This window comes from Patella vulgata, chromosome 7 (genome assembly GCF_932274485.2).
Source record: "Patella vulgata chromosome 7, xgPatVulg1.2, whole genome shotgun sequence".
Classification (NCBI taxonomy): Eukaryota; Metazoa; Mollusca; class Gastropoda; family Patellidae; genus Patella; species Patella vulgata.
This window is the reverse complement of record NC_065885.2, coordinates 43,363,247-43,384,573: the sequence shown is the minus strand read 5'-3', so window position 1 is coordinate 43,384,573 and position 21,327 is coordinate 43,363,247. Positions and strand designations below refer to the sequence as shown.

At 37.4% G+C, this 21,327-nt stretch overlaps 1 protein-coding gene across 1 annotated transcript in view; it reads right to left on the bottom strand.

The window, feature by feature from the left end:
- The window catches only part of LOC126827965 (WASH complex subunit 4), a 106,318-nt gene that overhangs the window by 40,409 nt on the left and 44,582 nt on the right, over window positions 1-21,327 (bottom strand). The window lies entirely within an intron of this gene.

The window sequence follows — 21,327 nt, the reverse complement described above, 5'->3', positions numbered from 1 at the left end:
GGTTTAAAGAAAACGTATGATAGAAGATGTCTCAATTTCGATGCGAAAGCAGATTTACAGGCGGGTCAGTTTTTGTAAATAATTTCAATGGGCATGCTTTGATACTGTCTGATATTTGGGAAACTTCTGAATCTTTGATTATGTACACAGATGCTAGCAATAAAGCTTGTGCAGGAATTTTAAACAATCATTGGTTTGTCATTCCTTGGTCGAAACTTTATCCCATAGCTACTATGGAACTGTATGCCGACTGCCTTAAAAATTCTTGTGTTGAATTCTACACTGACAATCTTTCAGTTGATTACATAGTAAACAAACAGCTAAATAGTAAGTGCAGGGGGACTGCACCACACAAAATTTACACAAAAACAAATACACGGACAGGACATCATACACGGGAAAACACAAACATACAGACAATTCAAAAAAAGTGAATGGATCCGGGGCTAGCCGTAAGCGTCCACTGCGCTGTACAGTTAAACAATCATTGGTTTGTCATTCCTTGGTCGAAACTTTATCCCATAGCTACTATGGAACTGTATGCCGACTGCCTTAAAAATTCTTGTGTTGAATTCTACACTGACAATCTTTCAGTTGATTACATAGTAAACAAACAGCTAAATAGTAAGTTCAGGGGGACTGCACCACACAAAATTTACACAAAAACAAATACACGGACAGGACATCATACACGGGAAAACACAAACAGACAGACAATTCAAAAAAAGTGAATGGATCCGGGGGCTAGCCGTAAGCGTCCACTGCGCTGTACAGTCCCGGGTCTGTAGTGACACAGACTTCACTCAAATTTGAAAACAATTAGGAATACAACCCAAAGAACCCATTGTGTAATGCCAGCATGAGTCATGATCTGCTATATGCTACACGAAATACGAATGTAAGCATATGTAGTAAAATTCAACTATACAAGTAACCACATCGGTGAAATGTATGAAAAAGTGGTCTAAACTCTTAAATTCAATAAAGAACGCTTCAGTATTCAATACATATAGGGTACATGTTCCATCGTCACAAAAAACAAACACAAAACTGAATACAAAGAAGCAAGTAGGAAATGTAGACTGTCTCGAGGGACAGCCGTCTGCTGACTGAGAATGACGTCATATCTTAGAAGGTGATAAAAAATCACAATAATAGGGCGATAATCCAGATAAAATAATGTTAAAAGCTTAAAAACCATAAGTTCTAGCGACTAATCGGAATTATTAAGTTATGTAATTGTACAATATATAATTTATTAATATAATACCTCAAACAAGAAATGCAAAACAGGTATGTTGAAGAAATCGTACTATGAATGTAAGTGTATTTATAAAGGCATAACATTAAGGGAGGTAATTCAGACAGGGTTAGGTAACTACAGAAAATCTAAAATAAAATTTAAATTGGATCATTATTATCCAGTATGTAGTCGGTTATATACTTACAAGAAATGTCAAACTTGGTATGTTGAAGTAATAGAAGTTTTTAAATTTCTTTTAAAATGCGTAATTGTGTAGCACCTTTGGCAGTGCATTTAAAGTAAAGAGATTTTATTCGGGAGAGAAATAGTTCTTTATTGTTACATATTGTCAAAAATCGTAATGCCTGTGAATAGAAAACACTATATAGCGTGGTATCTGGTATGTTACTATAGATTGACAGGTATTTTACTACTTCAAAACCAAATTTGTCCGTTTTGTCGAAAATACCGACATTAAATTTATTGTTAATTATATTGATGTTAAGGTCAAGAACAGATGCATTTATAGTACCGGAATTTTCTTTATTTAATATTAGTTCAGGAGGATATATTTCACTTTTATATTTGTTGAAATTTCCGTTATCATTGATAGGTTTTATGTCATCAATGTATCGGCAGGTATAGTTTAGACTTTTAGCTACTTTGTAATCTGTTTTTCTTTTATGGTCTTTAAAGTCGAATTCGTATTTATATAAATGTGTGTTTGCCATAAATGGGACGGGGTCAGTTTCCATTGGCAAACCAATGGTTTGTTGCATTATCTGATCCCCAACTTCAAATATGGCATTATCAATAAGGAAATGTATGATATTTTGAAATTTTTCTTTATCAAAAACTACAGTGTCGGCATTGCGACGTTTTATAATCCATTTAGCATCTTCTGCATAAATGGCCATCAAGTTTCTGCCTTTCCCGAAAGCTCCATTAAAGGTTTTATCTACAAACCAATCTAAATTATCTTTAAGATCTGCATGTTGAAGCATAGTATACAAAGTAGAAAAAAATCGAACGTTTCTATTGTGTTTGCATTATTATGCAATTGGTTCGATGCTTGGTCAGCAAAATGCTGAAATATAATATCTGTTTTCGTTGTTTGCATATTCCAGGTATACAAAATACAGCTGCTGATTTATTGTCTCGTTTGCAGGTTCTCAAGTTTCAAGAAATGTTCCCAAATGCAGAAACTTACCCAACGCCATTACCACACACAATCCACAGCATCAGATTTTAAGACAGCATGCATCTTCTATCATTAAGGCTGCTCTGGCACTATCATCAACAGTTCTTTATCAAAGGGCTATTGATAAATATCCGTCTTTCATAAATACACAGTTCCCTGGAATCCCAATTTTTCCTCTCCAAGTTGACCATATATTGCGATTTCTTTCTCATTGTCATCTAAACAAACTGTCTCCCTCTACAGTCTCTACTTCTTTATCTGCTATTGCTTATTCTGAGCAGATGAAGTGCTTTCCCCTATTTTCTTCTCATTTCCTTATTAGGAAAATGATGCAGGGATATTACAAGCTGAAACTGCAACAGTTGACCAGAGACTGCCAATAACCCTTCCAATATTGAAAAACTTGATTATCTCCCTTGATCATTTTCAATACACAATTTTTGTAAGAACATTTTTGAAAGCCATATTTTTATTAGCATTCTATGGTTTATTGTGGGTGCGAGAAATAGTTTCAACAGGAAAAGATAGTCATGCTTTGCAATTTCAAGACATTATTGTTGTGTCAGACAAACGTAATCAGCCTTTGTCTCTGCATCTGGACATTTCTCATTTTAAACATAGTAAAGATAAACATTGTGCAAAGTTAATTATTTCTCCTAACCTATCAAACCCATGTTTATGTCCAGTAACAACTATTGTAGATTTCCTTTATTTGCGTGGCTTGTTTCCAGGTCAACTGTTTTCTTTTCTCGATGGTTGACTCGTTTCTAAACATTTCTTTTATACACATCTTCATTATTCATTGCAATGGGCAAGCCAAAACACATCTAAATACAAGGTTCACAGTTTAAGGATTGGAGCAGCATGACTAGTCATAATATACAGCAAATGGGGCATTGGAGATCTAATGCATTTCAGAAATATATTTGAATTCCCACATTATATGGAAGGGTATTGCTGCCAATATTAAATGCTCTGCGACAATGTCGTTTCCATTGATTATATGTAAAAAGTACAATGAACAAAGTCCTAATACCGATATTGATAAAGTCAAAATACCCCTAAAGCAAGAGTTAAATGTAAAACGTCAAATGTTAAGTGTTAAATGACAAATGTTTTGTGGGAAAATGCTTTTTTTGATGTGTCTACATTTTACATTTCTCTCATTACATTTTACATTTGCGCTCTGCCACATCCCATTTGTCCTTCACGCTTTCTACATAGCAACTTTTGCACAGCATCATCTTGCATATGCAAATGTAGGATATCACGTGACTTATTAACATATATGGAAACCCGGCACAAGCACACTATACGGATATTTACCGTACGACAAAAGAAATCAAGCTGGCACACCATAAGAAACTATCCAGACGACCGTGCGTAATTTTGAATGTGCCAGGAAATAATTGATAGATTCAAGCAGCCAAAGAAACATACTTTCCAGTAATTTATAACACAATAACTGGAATTTCGTATTAATACCCGTATTTTTATATTTTAAACACCCCCACTCTTTCCGGTCTCTCAAAAACAGAGTTGAGTAGCCTAGTTTGATCCATTAAGAAACAGCAATATATAAGCATTGTGCCCTACAAATAAATAATATATTTAAAGAGAGGAATGACTATACATCTTTTAGTATGGACATAGAAAATGTTTGATTAAGACCTGTAACTTTATTTTAGTTTAGTTTAGTCCCCCACCCCCCCTTCCTTCACTTCAACTTTAATCTTATTTGCATATTTGAAAAGAGCAATCAGTGATACTTCACATGGTATCTGGAATTTCGTATTTAGACCAGTATTTTTACTTGAATACCCCTTTAATAGTGTGATATTTATTGGATTTAAATTATGAAAATACGATTGTACCAGAAAACTATTTACATATTTACAAACAGAAATGGATGTGATTTTCACTAATATGTAACATGATACCTGAAATTTCGTATTTGGACATTGCACAGTCATTAAACCTACCTTTGTTAGTCGTGAAATGATTGTGATGTGATTAGGTTGTCCAAGGGAAGAGCAAGAGCATTCTTTCATAAATTCATACATGTTACGAAGTATGTTGTTTTGTCATTAGATTTAGAATGTGAGAATTGTTTATATTGACATGTTTATAGTACGATGGAAGGGCAATGAGCATTCCATATAGTTTAATGGAAGGGTAATGAGCATTCCATATAGTAGGGTGGAAGACCAAAGGGCATTCCATCATGTAATGTTATATTTTGTGTCACATTCAACCATGTCTATATTAATTATATTTTTTATATTGCTGTATTATGGAGTTTAAGGAGCTTTCCTTACATCTTCCATGAATAGAGTTGTATTAAAAAATTCTTGTGCACATCCCCAAATTATTGGTATAATGCTTATAAACATGGATGATACGTACCATCCTTTGTTTTTGTTTTTACTTTTCTATGTCACCATTTCTAAAAAATTCAATTTTAATCCATCCTTTCATTGATGGGGGAATTTCACTTCTGTAAGAAGTTCAATTTATGGCAGTGTTGGACCCCCCATCTTTGTTCAGCCGTTAACTAATTTCGCTCATTTATGTAAGATATATATTTTGTTAGAATGATTGTTAACTATATTAATGTAAATATTATGTCATTTAAATAATTAAAATATATTATGTCATTTAAGGAATAAATTTCCTTTTCAATGTCAATATGTCTGGGGGTAAAGATTAGGCAGGAAGACAAATGCTCATTATCGAACTTAGACAAGGTATTTATGTAATAAAACTATACACCAAGTTTCATCACTCTCACTTAATTAGAACAAAAGTTATTTTGTCCCAAAACATCAGCCAATCAAATTGCTTATGCTTATCTCTGCTTACCCTAAGCAGAAAATACTCATCCTCGAACTTCATCAAGGCATTCACCTACTGTCTGAACCGTCGTGAATAAACTGCTTAATAATTGTTATAAAAAACTTGCCTATGTGTTTGAAATCACTTTTGTTACATAAAATCCATTGTACAATTAAATATCCCAACGAAAAAAAAAGTTCTCTCTTAAAAAGTCAATGTTTTTGCTTGTATTTTCGACAGTGTTCATCACAACATTGCACATTGATGAGCTAAATGAACCATCGTAAGATGTTGAAGGGGGTAAAGGTTGACAAATTTTGACAATCAACGCCCGACCTTTTCGATTGTTTGAGTTTGGGCAACAAAAATAGCAACTGAAGACAATAACATTGGAGATCAATTCAGAAACAATTGATTGTCAGTCTACTAAATTTTATTCACACCGCAATTACACAGATACTCGTAAATATAATATTGCTTTTCACATCATCATCACCCCATCATTGTAAATACCCTGTATATTATATATATTTTTATAAATTATATTACATCCCTGTCAATTATAGGCAACTTTGTGGCTAACATTTATAAATACACTTTATATCATTGGTTCAAATGAGCTTCCGATAGGAACTGGGTTTTAAAATTTTAAGCTTCCATTCCCTTCATTATAACCAGACTTCAACAAAAACAATTCTTGATAATTTGTTATGAGAAATATCCTATTTTACTACATGTAATTACCACAAAAATAACGACAAACAGGTACACCGGAATAATTTTTATATTTAATTCACGTATCGGCTTGAAATTCATGTCCGTAATATTCCTGAATAAATTACTGTATTCGTTTTTTTTCGATGGATATAAGCTGATACGGCACCATGGTATTTCTTCATAACTGTATCAAGCAGTGATCAATAATGAGTAGTAGTATCCTGGTGTTTTAACGTCTGCTTCTACATAAGTGATATCGCAGACAAGAAAAAGGAGAGCCAAAGCTGCTTCCTGTTGTTAGAATAAGATTTTGCAATCTTTCCATTTTCGCCCTTAGGCCATGGATTGGGTTTTGTGGGAAGTTCTTCCCTTTATTTAGTAAAAAACATATCGTTTGGTAGATGTTTTCTTCTGCTTCTGGATTGGTAGATGTCTTCGTTGTGGGATTAGTGTTTAGGTGCCAGGCCCGTCTTATCGTGACCTCCCCTTACACCACAATGACACTCTATGGGTTTGGTATCTGTTTCTTTTGCGGAATAGTGTTTAGGTCCTGAGTCCGTCTGACCGTAACTCCCCTTACTCCACCATCCTGCTAGTTTGGTAGATGTCATCTTTGTGGGATTTGTGTTTAGGTGCCAGGCCCATCTTATTGTGACCTCCCCTTACTCTCCTATCCCACTCTGTAGGTTTGATGTCTATTTTTTGCCGGAATAGTGTTTAGATGCCGAGTCCGTCTCATCGTGACGCTCCCTTACTCCACTATCCTGCCAGTTTGGTATTAATCTCCTATGGCCCCGTCTGACTTCACTGTGCTACTTAGTCCAACTGTGTCCATTAGGGCGTGGATTTGTTTGAAGATTTGCAGTTTCAGATCTGGTCTCGGGAAGAGTAAGTTCTTAGTGTTGAGTGGTATGTTGTTAGTCTCCATCATTCTCACTAGTTCCATTATCTCCTCCTTGTATACCTTGCAGTCTCCCAGGACATGGTTTGTGCTACATTCTTCTCTGCACTCACAGACGATGACTTGGTGTTTGTAGTCTCGCAGCCGCTCTTTCACCCTTAGTTTCGATATAAGTCTGCATATATCTCTTCTAGGGTGATTGATTGCTGTCTTCGTGTAGATTTTGTCATCCAGTCGGAATCTGTATGTGTCAAGTTTAATCAGTTTTAATTCCCAGAATGAATTGACCTGTCTTTTAACCATACTGTAGATTTCCGTGGTGCTGTAGTATATGGTGCGGAGTGGGGCTGTGTCCTTGAGACCTTCGTTGGCGAGTCGATCTGCCTCCTCGTTTCCTCTAATGTTGACATGTGATGGAATCCACACGAGCTCTAATTTGCTTCCCTTCTTTAGGACCCTCTGGTACAGCTGCCTGATTTCCAAAATGACTTCTCGTCTTGAGTCCAAGTTGTCATTTTGGATTGAAATCAGACTGCTCAGAGAGTCGCTTAGAATGACGAACTTACTAGTCTTTTGATGGGAGATCCATGATATAGCGCCACGAATGGCCACAAGCTCTGCAGTGTACACCGAACAGTTATTGGGCAGTTTCCTACTTATTCCCTGTTCCCTGTTTGGCAGATATATTCCAAACGAGCTAATGCCCCTTTCAGGGTTGCGTGAGCCATCCGTGTACACATGGTCCCAGTCATCAGACGGCCAGTTGTCTTCCAGGTGTTCTAGAGAAAAAGCATGTGTAGCAGTGGGGTTGTTTTTCTTGTTGGTTTTCTGTAGTAGGTCTAGATTGACCGGCGGTATAGGTAGACAATGGGCGATTGCTGGGGGGTCGTGTTCACTTATCATGAGCTCCCCCAGTCGCAGTTCCTTGATTGTTTCCCTGATACCCTGGCCGAAGCTTTTCTTTCTAGGATCTCTCACATATCTTGTCTTTTGTAGACTGACAAAAGTAGGGGATCTTTCGCCCAGTTGCGAGATCTTGGCCCAATACCTTGTCGCTAGTTATTTTCTTCTTAGGGATAGGGGCAACTCCCCGGCTTCCTGTAGTAATGCCTCTCTCCTAGTCCCAAGCCCTACGCCAGTCACAATACACAGAGCTTTGCACTGGATGGTGTCAAGCTTACTTAAGAGTTTTGGCGTGCAGTTCATGAAGGTCAAAGAGCCGTAGTCTAATACAGAGCGTTTAGAGCACGATACACCATCATTAATGTAACTATTGGCATCCCACGTGCTACCCGTTATTTTTCTCATTAAGTTTAGGATTTGGGAGCATCTATCTTCAGTCAAGTCGATGTGTGGTTTCCAGGTCAGCCTTCGGTCAAATTACGCCAAGGAACTTGGTTCGGTCTTTAAACTCGATGGTTTTCCCGTTCATACACAGAGTCATTCTGCTTATCCCACTATCCCTGCTCATGAGCATACTGACCGTTTTCTTCTCTGAGACTTTAAATCCCCAGTCGTTTGCCCATGTCATGAATTTGTCTAAAGCCTTTTGCATGTTCTTTTGCAGTTCACAAAAGCTCCTCCCTTTCCTCCATATGGTACTGTCATCAGCAAATTTAGCTAAGTCAGTTCTGGCATCGAGGTAGGACGATTTCTGTATGTCATTGATCATGATATTGAAATCGGTGGGACTGATGATCGACCCCTGAGGCGTGCCATTTTCTAATATTTGCACGGCACTCAGGAATCTGCCAACATTCACCTGTATCCTTCTATCGTTCAGAAAGCTTTTGATCCACCGAAACAGTATGCCCGTTATACCGATACGTCCTAACTTAAAGAGCAGTCCGTCTAACCAAACCAAATCGAAAGCCTTGGTCAGATCTACAAACATGGCACATAACAGGCACCCCTGAACCCGCTTTGATTTTCGTCGATCATTCGGTTACTCTCCAGATAGAACTGTAATCGGATGTTAACCATTGTCTCCAAGGTTTTGCATAGTGTGGATGTCAAGCTTACCGGTCAATAGGACTCTGCCTTTGTCCCCTCTTTCCCCGGTTTCAGTAGAGGGATGACGTTTGTTTTCCGCCATTCTTTAGGTACCTCTCCTGACAGCCAGGATGTGTTGAAGAAGTTTAGTAGTGTCGTTTTGGCGTTTCTAGGCAGATGTTTCAGCATTGAGTACTTTACTTTGTCCTCACCAGCCGCACTATCCTTCTTGAGGGAAAGAGCCTTATTTAACTCTTCCTCAGAGAAGGGTAGGTTGATTGGGTCAGCCTCTTCATTAGATTCAATTACTAATGAAGGGTGCTGCGAGTAAAAGATTTCCTTCCTCTTCAGAAACTCTGGTGATTGGTTTTCATCTCTGCTTGCGTCTGCAAATGTTTTAGCAAGTAGATCTGCCTTTTCCTTGCCGTTGGTAACGTACTGATTTCCATCTTCAAGGTTTGGTATGTTGAATGATCTGCGGTTCCCGTTCATGGCATTCAGCTTCTTCCAGACGACACCCGTTTGCGTGTTTTTATTCAACGTATTACAGAATGTCATCCAGTGCCCACTTTGTGCCTTCTGGATGGTGTCTCTTGCAGCGTATTTCAACTTTAGGTAGTTTTGGTGGTTGACTTCATTGTAGTGGCGTTTCCGTATGCGAAGTGCCTTGTTTCTTTCGTTAACCGCCTTCTGACATTCTAGTGACCACCAAGGTTTTCTAATCCTTGGTTTTCCACCAGAAGTCTTGGGAATGGAGTCGTTTGCAGCACCTATAATAGAACTCGTGATGTTGGTAGCGTACACGTCGATGTTGGCATCGATGATATCTTCTTCCTTCCAACCAAGGCAGCCTACACGGAAGTTGGCCCAATCAGCTTCTTTCATTTTCCAATTGGGACTCCCGTTATAGACTTCCCTGGTTGCTTCAGTCTGAATGCAGTGTTCTATCAGTAGATGGTCACTGCCAAGTGTTTCATCTACGTGTACTTGCCAAGCGTACAGAACGTGAGATCTAGGTGCGAAGGTGGGGCGTTTCCCCCGACAAAAGTAGGGCTCTCGTCGTTCAGTACGCATAGGTCGTTCTCTTCTATTATTGAGCATAGGCTAATCCCCCGACAGTCATTCATCGGTGACCCCCCCAGGACGTGTTTTGCCTTGAAAACCCTGCAAAACATAGATTCGCCCTGCAGAAGCAGGTCAAGAAGTGACTGGAAGTCAACTAGTTTTCTCGTAACACATCTGGGGGTACATAGACATTCACTATTGTCAATTTTGTATTATTGCTCAATGTGATGGCTATGCCCATTGCTTCTAGAGGGTCCTCTACGTTCAGCGAAACAGAAATATAATTTACGTTATCACTTATGTAGATGGCAAGACCGCCGCCACGTGTCGTGCTGCCCGGTCTGTCCCTTCTCTGAGAAGTCTATCCGGGCAAGTAAATGTCGTTCTTGGTTGGTAGTAGCTTGGTTTCTTGGAGGCATATTACATCTTTGGGGTTGCGGCTGATGCATTATCTCAGCTCAGCACATCTGGGGGCCAGTCCATTACAGTTAGTTGTAGAGCTTTTACCTAGCCCCCATGATGACAGTCCGGATGGATGCCTCTCTGTCTTGTCTATTTATTGGTCAATTGGCGTTTCACATTCCATAGGAGGTACCTCATTAGTGTTCGTCTGACAGTAATTGCTGAGAACCAACAGGCTTCATCATCTTATGACCTTAAACACTGTGTATAAATTTAATGTCAATCGGATATTAACTTTAGCCTCTAGAGCAACCACAATTTTTTTTTTAAGTGATCAAGGGCCATAACTCTGGCAATAATTATCGGAAATTGTTGAAAATCAATAGGTTTCTTCGTCTCATGACCTTAAACATTGTGTATAAATTTAAAGTAAATCGGATATTAATTTTGGCCTTTAGAGCATCCACAAGATTTTTTGAAGTGATCAAGGGCCATAACTCTGGCAGTAATTATCGGAAATCGTTGAAAATCAATAGGCTTCTTCTTCTCATGACCTCAAACACTGTGTATAAATTTAAGGTCAATTGGATATTAACTTTGGCCTTTAGAGCATCCACAAGAGTTTTTGAAGTGATCAAGGGCAATAACTCTGGCAGTAATTATCGGAAATCGCTGAAAATCAAGACCTTAAACACTGTGTATAAATTTAAAGTCAATGAGATATTAACTTTAGCTTCTAGAGCGTCCACAAGCAATTGTGGACGACGGATGGATCGACGGACGGGGGCGACGACAATATACGACCACATTTCAAAGTGGGCGTATAAAAAACTGAGCGCGATGATTTCTGCGCCTTAACAGGGCACACCCTTTCAGTCATACCAGATTTGAAAAAAATAATATTTGCTTTCAAAAAGTGGTACCGAACTGTCAAAATTGCAGTTTTTGCTAAATTTACGTCACTTCCGTTGCCGAAAGGCAACTTTACTGGTAACAAAAAAAATGACATTTTGGACCACGGAGCATATGAACTTTGTTTTATCCAAATCGAACAATAAATAATTAAATAATTAAATTAGCCAATGGGGGCCAAGGAAATATACGTGACAAAAACTGTTGCAATTTTTGGTCAAATCAGATGATTCTTTAATCCTAGGTAAAAATACCACATAAAAATATTCATTAATAAAAAAGTTTTTTGTAAAAATTTAAATTTTCAAAATTTGGTGCCTTATATCTCCGAAGATTCGTCGCAAATAAAAAATCTAAAGAACTGCAGCTATGTGCCTTGTCTCCAGCTATGTCAAAATGTATCAAATATTACAAACCAACAATTATTGATAACATTATGGCAAAATTTCGAAAAACGACAACGTCGGTGATTTCGGACATTTCGCATTGTTGCAGAACGTTAGAAATAGCTTTAAAATTTAAGTCAAACCCACTTTCCCAGTAAAACCGAAGACATCGAATTGATCCGACAAGTAGTTTCTGAGATATGCCTTATACCATGTGAAGGTATAAAAATAAAAATAAAGACAACCATAAATCTATTTTTGGACTAGATGACCTGGCGTCTGGTACGTTCGGGCATTTTTATGCGCGAACTCTTAGGTTTTTTTTACTGGCATGCGCACAGGTACTATTTCTTTTTCTTTTAACAAGTACCCAAATCGGGGATTTCGTGCGGAGGTAGTTCGGAGGTAAACAGTCTGTGAAGTACAACACTTGCCACTGTACCTGTGTATCGCTAATTATAAACCGAATGTGTGAAGACAGTTCATACATATCACTCAAAAATTTTTCAGTACAAACTCAGTTGATTCACGCTCGATTTGCTACTAAACAAACCCATCGGTTTATTTTCTCAACAGTGTGACCCGAAGTGACCGCGGATTTATTGACCTTGTATGAACTTATCCATAGCTATATCCTTACACCGAGAGAAATTATCTAGTCTCGGTGAAAAGAACCATGGTCATCTGGTAGAAAATTACTTTTGTATTTTTTGGAACGGAAAACAGTGTTTTTAGAAGCAAACTAACCTGCCGCACATGAGGAAGTCATTATAGGCCTACTAATAATAAAAGGCGAGACCTCTTTTTGCGGCGCAGGCTTATCACTGAGTAGTAATCCGTCCACAAACAATAATATAGGAAGCCTAGTGACGAGTGTAGTAAGTAGGCTATAGACTATAGGTTTGAGTCGAGATTACTCGCTTTCAGTTTACTCTGTTTTTGCGATAACCAATTATGTGAGAAATACCATACTGACATTCGGTTTTTAAAAGTTGTACGCGAACTAAATGCGTTTGTTAGATACTGACAGAGCAGCCCCGAGTCGAACAATCGCCGCCCGAGCTGTCTTCGTCAGCTAGTTTCACAATATCGTGCAATAGGTGTATTAATGTGATTTTTAGGTTTAACCCCGCAAACAATGCCAAAATAGTGTTTTCACTGCTTACAGAAAACTAAAATTTTAAAAAAAAAATTTTTATGAGGGTGACCCTCCCACACACTCCCTATCGAGCTGCCGCTCGGTCTGCGCAGCCTCATGCCTGGCACATACTGTCAACATTGTATATTTTTCCCTTTCCGCCCTTCCCCCCCACAATATATATTTCACGGCTACGTTGCCACGGTACCAGCATACCCAGTTGTTGACACCCATTACATCACTCCTGTCTAACAAATCATAAAGCTGTGGTGTTACGGTGGCGGCATAGTATTTCACCGTAACACCACAGCCACTCTAACCATTCATAATACATCTAACTATCCCTTTACAGCACTTCACTCCCTACACATTTCCCCTCGTCCTACTTTCCCAAACGTCAACAACACATCTCATACATCCAGTTCGCTGATTAACCCTTGTACCACGTCTACTGGATGATCTTTGTAGTATCTAGTAGTCTTTCTGGATTTGAGAAGTCTTTTTGGAGTCTTAGCTAGGCTACTTTATCTGAGATAAATTAAGTCGATAGCTTTGGAGCTCTGGTGCATTAGGTGTTATCAGTACGAGTACTAATTGGATCAATAATGAAGAATAACCTTACATTTATAGTACATCCATGAGTAAAAACAATTTAGTATATAGTTGGTGGCTTCATTCCCCAATTTAATCTGTTATATTTAAGAGAGATAGTGAAGTCATATTCAAAGGGAAATGGTTGTTGTTATAAGTCTTAACTAATGTTATGTTTTGATTGTTAAATTGTTTTTACTCATGGATGTACAGTAGAATCTGCATTAAGCAGCCACCCAAGGGAATTTTCACGACTGACCGCTTAACGGGAGTGGCCTCTTAATACAATCTCTGTGTTTTTTTGTGCTGACATCAAGTACATTTTACGCTTGGATGCATCGGGAGCAAATACCAATACTTGCATCGGTAAATTTGGAACGAAAATTGATTACTCAAATCTCGGACATAACTTGTCATTTTGTACCAACCTTTGACACTACTTTCTATCATTGCGATGCATTCGATAATATTTATCCATTTTTGTGAAGAAAATCGATGAATTAATTTTATTTTATCAAAAAAGCACATGAACAAAAAAAATATTGCTGATTTTGTCCCCGATTTACAGGGGGTGTAACTCTGTATGTAATATTATAGGAGGCGCTAAAACGTCTGTTTAACAACAAAGTGGCAATGGAAAAGAGATACAGTGAAAGGACTGTCTAGGTGTGGTCTTAATAGTGAGTTGGTCTCATTACTGAGTAAGCATGCTTAAGGCAATTTGAAAGAAAAACAGACAGTGTTAGGTAAATTATATAGACATATGTGTACTTTATTACTAATAACAGATGTAATGTTAATTAAAACACATCATGAAAACATAATAATAATTATATACATAAATGATAATTACACATCATGAAAACATAATAATAAAGGGTACATGTATACATAAATAATAATCCTGAAAACATAATAATAATTTTATACATTAGATTTACTTAAAACATTTCAGAAGTGTTGTCTGTGTATTGCTGCACTTAATCTTTACTGATTCAGCCTCTAAATCTGTTTCAAATGTTTGAATTTGTTCCAAAAGTTTATCTAGATTTTTTGATGCACAAAAGTTTTTAAGTTTATCAACATATTGAAATGCTTCTTTATGTGTAATTTGGGTTGCATTGTCCTCTATATCATCTTGGCTATCACTCTCTATTTCCTAATTTCACCATCTTTTGGTTTATTGGCCTCTTCTATTAAATGTCTTTCCCAGCTATCGTCAAATTCTTCACAAACCGGTAAGTCGCTGTCCATTTCAAGATACTCGTCCACTGTCATGAGTTCTGTCAATCCCAGTCGTTCTTGCATCATTAACATTAAGTCTCTTAGTTCACTTAGGGGCCTGTCATCTTCATCTTCACCGTCCATGTTGTCAACGTCTGTCAAAATTCCACATTTCTTAAAACATTTTAGAACACATGACGGACTAACGTCTTTAACAGACTCTGCCACATATCTGACGGCATCTAAAACATTAATGTTTTTACACACTTGTGCGGCATCAATCGTGTCGTCATTATCAATTTTACCTAGCACAGATCTCATCAACCTCTTAGTGTAATATGACTTGAAGCTTTTAATAACTCCCTGGTCAAGTGGCTGGAGTTTTGATGTTGTGTAGGCAGGCAGGAACATGACCTTGACATTTGATAGTTTCATATCCGGGTGGCCCGGAGCATTGTCCATGAATAGCAAAACGTTTCTTTTATTTATCTTCATTTTTTGATTAAAATCCTGCAACCATTCTTTAAACAAAAATCCTGTCATCCATGCTTTTTTATTGGATCTCCACGTAACCGGCAGACGAGAAATGTTCAAATTTCTAAAGCACCGTGGCTTAGGGCCTTGCCTATAACAAAGGGCTTTTCAAATTCTCCCAACATGTTGACACAAAGCATAACAGTTTATCAATTAGTCTGTCTTCCGATCTCTTAACACCAGAACAAGTTTCATCACGAACAGAGAGCGTTTTATCAGGGAGGCCGCGATAATTCACTCCTGTCTCATCCATGTTGTAGATATCCCGGGCCTCGTAACCAATGACTATGTCAGGTACCCTATCAGTCCATTCTTTCACAACATCGTCATCTACGCTACCAATTTCACCGCACATTATCAAAAATGAAATGTTGTGTCTTTCTCTAAATCTGCAGAGCCAGCCATTCGATGCTTTGAAATCAGATTCCAGAATGTTTAGTTCTTTGGCGAATAGCAAAGCTTTTTCACGAAGCATAGGACCGGAGATCGACACATCTTTGCCACACACACGCTGAAACCACGCCCACATCAGAGTGTTTATTTCTTCCATCGGCGAGTGAACACAGAGGCGTTTCCTGTTGCTTCGTATCCATCAAGAATTTCTGCCTTTCTTTTCAAAATAGTCTGTACCTGGGTCTTACCAATTCCAAATTCTTCGGCCAATTGTCTTTGGCGTCTATCCTCACTCTTTTTGATAAGTTCTACTTTTGCTTTTAGGGCTAATTCTACACGAGTACGCTTATTACGGAGTTTTTCCATTACGCAGGTGAAGATCGAATAAGAAATAATACACTTGACAAAATTTACTCGTACATACAGATGAAGGCCGAATAAGAAATGATAATCTACAAAATTTACTCGTATAAATAGTAAATAAATGATTAGTTTTAATCACCTAATCATTATTAAGAGCCATTCCGCGAGAAAACCATGCAGAAGGTTCGAAGGTGGGGGTCGGCCGAATGAGTTCATATTTACAGGGTTTGGTCGACCCATCGAGCCTACTCCCCAGCCAAAATCACTGATTTTAGAAATCAACCGTTTCTGAGATACAGCCCGATTACGTTTTTCGGCTGATTTTCGTCATTTTCAGTTTAAATTTTGACCATTTTTGTAGCATTGCTATAGCCGTTAATCGACCAATGGCGAACTAAGTTTTGGTTGGTGATTATAGTCCAGGTCTCACCCTACCATATTATAATGGTCACCTAATGCAACCTCTCTTTCCGTAGGGGTCATGGCACTACACAAAATACGTGTCTGCAGACACCTGAATTATACTCTTTCTTCAAATTGCGACAACTCCACTGGAGCTGGGTTTGCGATAAAATTGAAAATCGTTTTATTTGCAGCTTGACCTGTTCTAACAACATAAAAAATAAAATCGTTGTCAACTAACCTTCAACAGCATGAAAATTTGTGCCGAAATTTACGAAATTCGTCACTTTTCGCGTCGAATTTCAGTTTCTTAAGTGTTGGGATTTCGCCCGTATATTCCGGACATGTCCTACGCTATTTTCCAAATGTCCGGCCAGGAATATGCCCAATCGGACATCAAGATATGATGAATAATATTCAGAATTTCAAAATTAATATATTAAACTGAGTGTATAACTACCACTCATCCCAATAATTGTTGAAAATAGGCTGGATTGATTAGGTAATTAAGTGATTAGCGTATTTATTGTATTATACCGTCTTTACACCTACGTTGTTTACCTGCTTAATCTGTCTTGTATTACTGACTTATTACTTTGTCAGGAAAGTCATCAATCTAATCTTGAACAGAAGTCATTGCTTCTTTTTTGTCGGACTTTTCATCAATCCAATAAGCGTGAGTATCAACTTTATCTACGTGATCACCTCGGTGGTGGAAAATTTAATCTCATTGATATCAACCGACACCATGTAGAAACTAGTCCTTGATGTCACATATTATCCTAATAGTATATAACACCCCAAATCAATGGACAGTCATTATAAATTTCAAAACCTCTGTCTATTGTTAGCTATTAAACCTTTAACTTATTTTCCGTAATGAAACTACTTCTTTTAAGACACCATATATAAATTCCCATCTACAGTGGAACTTTCCCGCGATCCCGATTATCGCACGAAAATCACTTACTATGTAAGGCAGTGCCTGTATGTGTTATATGTTAACGGTCACGTACGCCACACGACAAAGTTATGTATGCCTATTACAAGTGATTTAACTATTAATGTAATTTTAAAATACCATTTTACCAAAATGATTTTACATCACCACAAATAATTCTTATTTCGGACGCCTTTCTTCATTTGCTGACGTATAAATGAAGACTCGTAATTATGGGGGAATATTAATGGCGTGAATTTGATTGAAACAGGCACGGATCGGCAAATTTCATTCTATCGTACTACAAAAACAGTAATTTTGTAGGAATACTACTGACATAAATTTGAATACCATACGGGAATTAAATATGAATAAGCGGTTTCCATGCAAGATACACCCACATTTTGCAAGAGATGGACAGAGAACAAGCTAATTAAAAAACGATTTTTCGTACAACCAGGGGCCATCATCCAGTATGTTACAGTCTGACATGCGACAATATCAAAAGGAACCAAGATCTTTGGGATATAAAAGTATAATATAAAAGTTTCACCAAGTCGAATAAAATTTGTGACATTAAGAGGGACTACAAGATTAAAACGTGTTTTCTCGTATATTCAGGGATCATAATTCAGGAAGCTACGATGTGATATGCGCGAATATCGAAAGGATCCGAGATCTTTGGGTTATAAACATACCTTTTAAGTTTCATAAAAATCGGATAAAAATTGTAACCTCCAGTGTCCACAAGCTAAAAACGTGATTTTAATAGTGGTATGAATCAGTCTGCTTAAATAATGATAAGAGTTATACCCCTTTATTTTCCGTAAAAATGTCCGCCAAGAAAATTTTTTAAATCCCAACGCTAACTCATTTGTTTTTCAATATTTTCGAATGAGATATGGTTTGTCGATAGAGCAATGTGTGAACTTCAAATTGTATCCCTGATGACCTAGCGATTGAAGGTCATGGTAAAGGCTAAATATTTCATGGAAGTTAGGTATGTTTTGCATAATTGTCGACTTTCATCTGCTCTAACTCGACTGTTTTTCAAAATTTTGAATTGAAATTTCTCATTTTTCATAGAAAAAAATGTTTAAATAATCAGGATCGACATTTTAGATCGAGAATCTGCGAAAATACATATTCACTGGGAGACGCCAGTAAACTATATTAATTTCGGAATTTTGAATATTATTCACCATGTCTTGATGTCCGATTGGGCATATTCCCGGTCGGACAATTTTGGGCGTTTGGAAAAAAGATTCGGACAAGTCCGGAATATACGGGCAAAATCCCATCACTGCTTCAGATGCAACCTTCATTAAACCTATTGTCACAAATACAAGCTAATGGCAGTGAATCGCCATGTTCATCAAAATCGTGGACTAACGAATCACTTTCTGCTACTGCGACCGGAAATTCACATAAAATTGTTTCTAACAGCAAAGGAAAGTCCACAATTTGGGGACATGTTGGTTTTTGAGAAACTGACCACGGTGAAATTGATAAAAGTTATGCGATTTGCCCAAAATGTTATGCAAGTGTTAAATACTGTAATAATACAACAAACCTAACACTACACATGAAGAGACATCATCCTAGTGTTCTCAGTTTCCGTCCTGTGGCATTTTCAGAAAAGAAAGAAACCGGTGAGGACATGGGTATGCATATTGGAGGTGGGGATTGTGAGTCATCAGAGTCACTTCAACCAACTATTCTGGAAATCTTTGAAAAAAATACGCAGTTGTCACCCAGGTCCAAGAGATACGGCTATCACAAAAGCCATTACAAACTTCATAACTAGAACTGTGATGCAGTAATGACGGGTTTCACCGGTGACCGTTACGCTTGAACATATTTCACTTCCGGTTCATTCTATTAGTTGATCGGAATCAAATATCAAAAGTTTAAACAAACAACAAATCGTTTGAATAAATTACTGGTTTGAAGGCTATAAATACATATTTTGCCCAAATTACGTCATTTCCGGTGACATTAAAAATGTTAAAATGGTTTGGCCTAGTTAAAATTGACATTATGCATCAAATGGTGTCACTTTTATGAAAATCGAGTAATAATTGACACTTTTACAGGCAAACTAGCGTAAAAAGGGACTCATGCAAAATTGCCCATTTCTCGGCAACTGCTTATATTACAAACTAATTTTCACATACATTCTCTTTGTATGGATTATTGCTACTAGTTTATGAAAGTTGCGAAAAAATATATTAAAATATGAAAAGCCTGAATGGGTTGTAAATAGCTCATTTTTTCACCCTTTTTCACCTTTAAATCGAAATGACCCGAAAATGAAATCGAAATTAAAAAAAGTGAGTCCGATGTTTTCTGCGCCTTTACAGGGCACACCCTTTCAGTTATACCAGATTTGACAAAAATAATATTTGCTTTCAAAAAGTGGTACCGAACTCTCAAAATTGTAGTTTTTGCTAAATTTACGTCACTTCCGTTGCCGAAAGGCAATTTTACTGGTAACAAAACATATGTCACTTCCATTACCGATGAAACCATTAAACAGTTTTCCACATAAGCATTGCACACATCAAATAAAATGGACGCCGAATCAACTAAATCCAGCAATATCAATTCATTTTATACATTTGTAACATGTAAGTGTACAGTACTTCCGGTGATAATGAAAATGTTCAATTAGTTTTATGAAATCAGAAATGGCATAAACTCACATGCTCTGTTTAGCTTTAGCTACAAATGTTAATCATTGAACTCAGTCAAGACATTCACCTAATGAACATCAACATCAAGTTTCAACATTCTACCTCAATTAAAAGCAGAGTTAATTGTTATGTTCTAAAGTCTTGACCAATCAAATTGCTTATTGATCCTTAGCCTAAACAGAAAATTCTCATCATCAAACTTGGTCAAGGTAATGATATAATAACCAATCAGATTGCTTATCTCTGCTTACCCTAAGCAGAAAATGCTCATCTTCGAACTCCATCAAGACATTCGCCTAATAAACACCTATACCAAGTTTGCACGTTCTAGCTCAATTAAAAGGGGAGTTATTGTGTTCCAAAGTCTCGGCAAATCAAATTGCTTACCCTGGGCAGAAAATGCTCATTATTGAACTTAGTCAAGGTAAATGATGTAATGAAACTATACACCAAGTTTCTTCACTCTTACTTAATTAGAACTAAAGTTATCGTAAGTTATCGTGTCCCAAAGCATCAACCAACAAATTGCTTATCTCAGCTTACCCTAAGCAGAAAATTCTCATCTTCTAACTCCAAACTCCATCAAGGCATTTACCTAATAAACACCTACGCCAAGTGTGAACATTCTAGCTCTATTAGAAGGAGGGTGATTGTGTTCCAAAGTCTCCACCAATCAAATTGCTTATCGCTTTGCTTACCCTGAGCAGAAAATGCTCATTATCGAACTTAGTCAAAGTTATGATGTAATAAAACTATACACCAATTTTCATCACTCTCACTTAATTAGAACTAAAGTTATTGTGTCCCAAAGCATCAACCAATCAAATTGCTTATCTCTGCTTACCCTAAGCAGAAAATGCTCATCTTCGAACTCCATCAATGCATTAACCTAATAAACACCTACACCAAGTTTGAACATTTTAGCTCAATTAGAAAGAGAGTTATTGTGTCCCAAAAAGTGTGACGGACAGACAGACCGACCGACCCATTTTAATAGTCTCCTGCTTTCCTCGAAAGGCGGGGGACAAATATAATATAAGGTGATGTTAGAAAGGTATATTGAGATCTATCATGATATATAGTAACATAACATAATATAATATAATATTGCCCATTCAACAGCCATTGTTGAATGATACCATCCCGCCGCAGCGCCTCTAATTTCCGTGATTAACAGTTAATTATCTGGCCCCCCCCCCCTACGGATCAGGAAAAAAGCATGGCGAAACTAACAATAAACCCTAGATCTATTATCTATTTTTCATCACCGCATTGCTGATAAACAGAAGTTTTAGCACCCCCAGAAAAATAGGTACATGTGCTTTTTCTTCACAAAAATAGGTTAATATTATCAAATACATAACAAAGGTACATAATGACACATTTACAGAA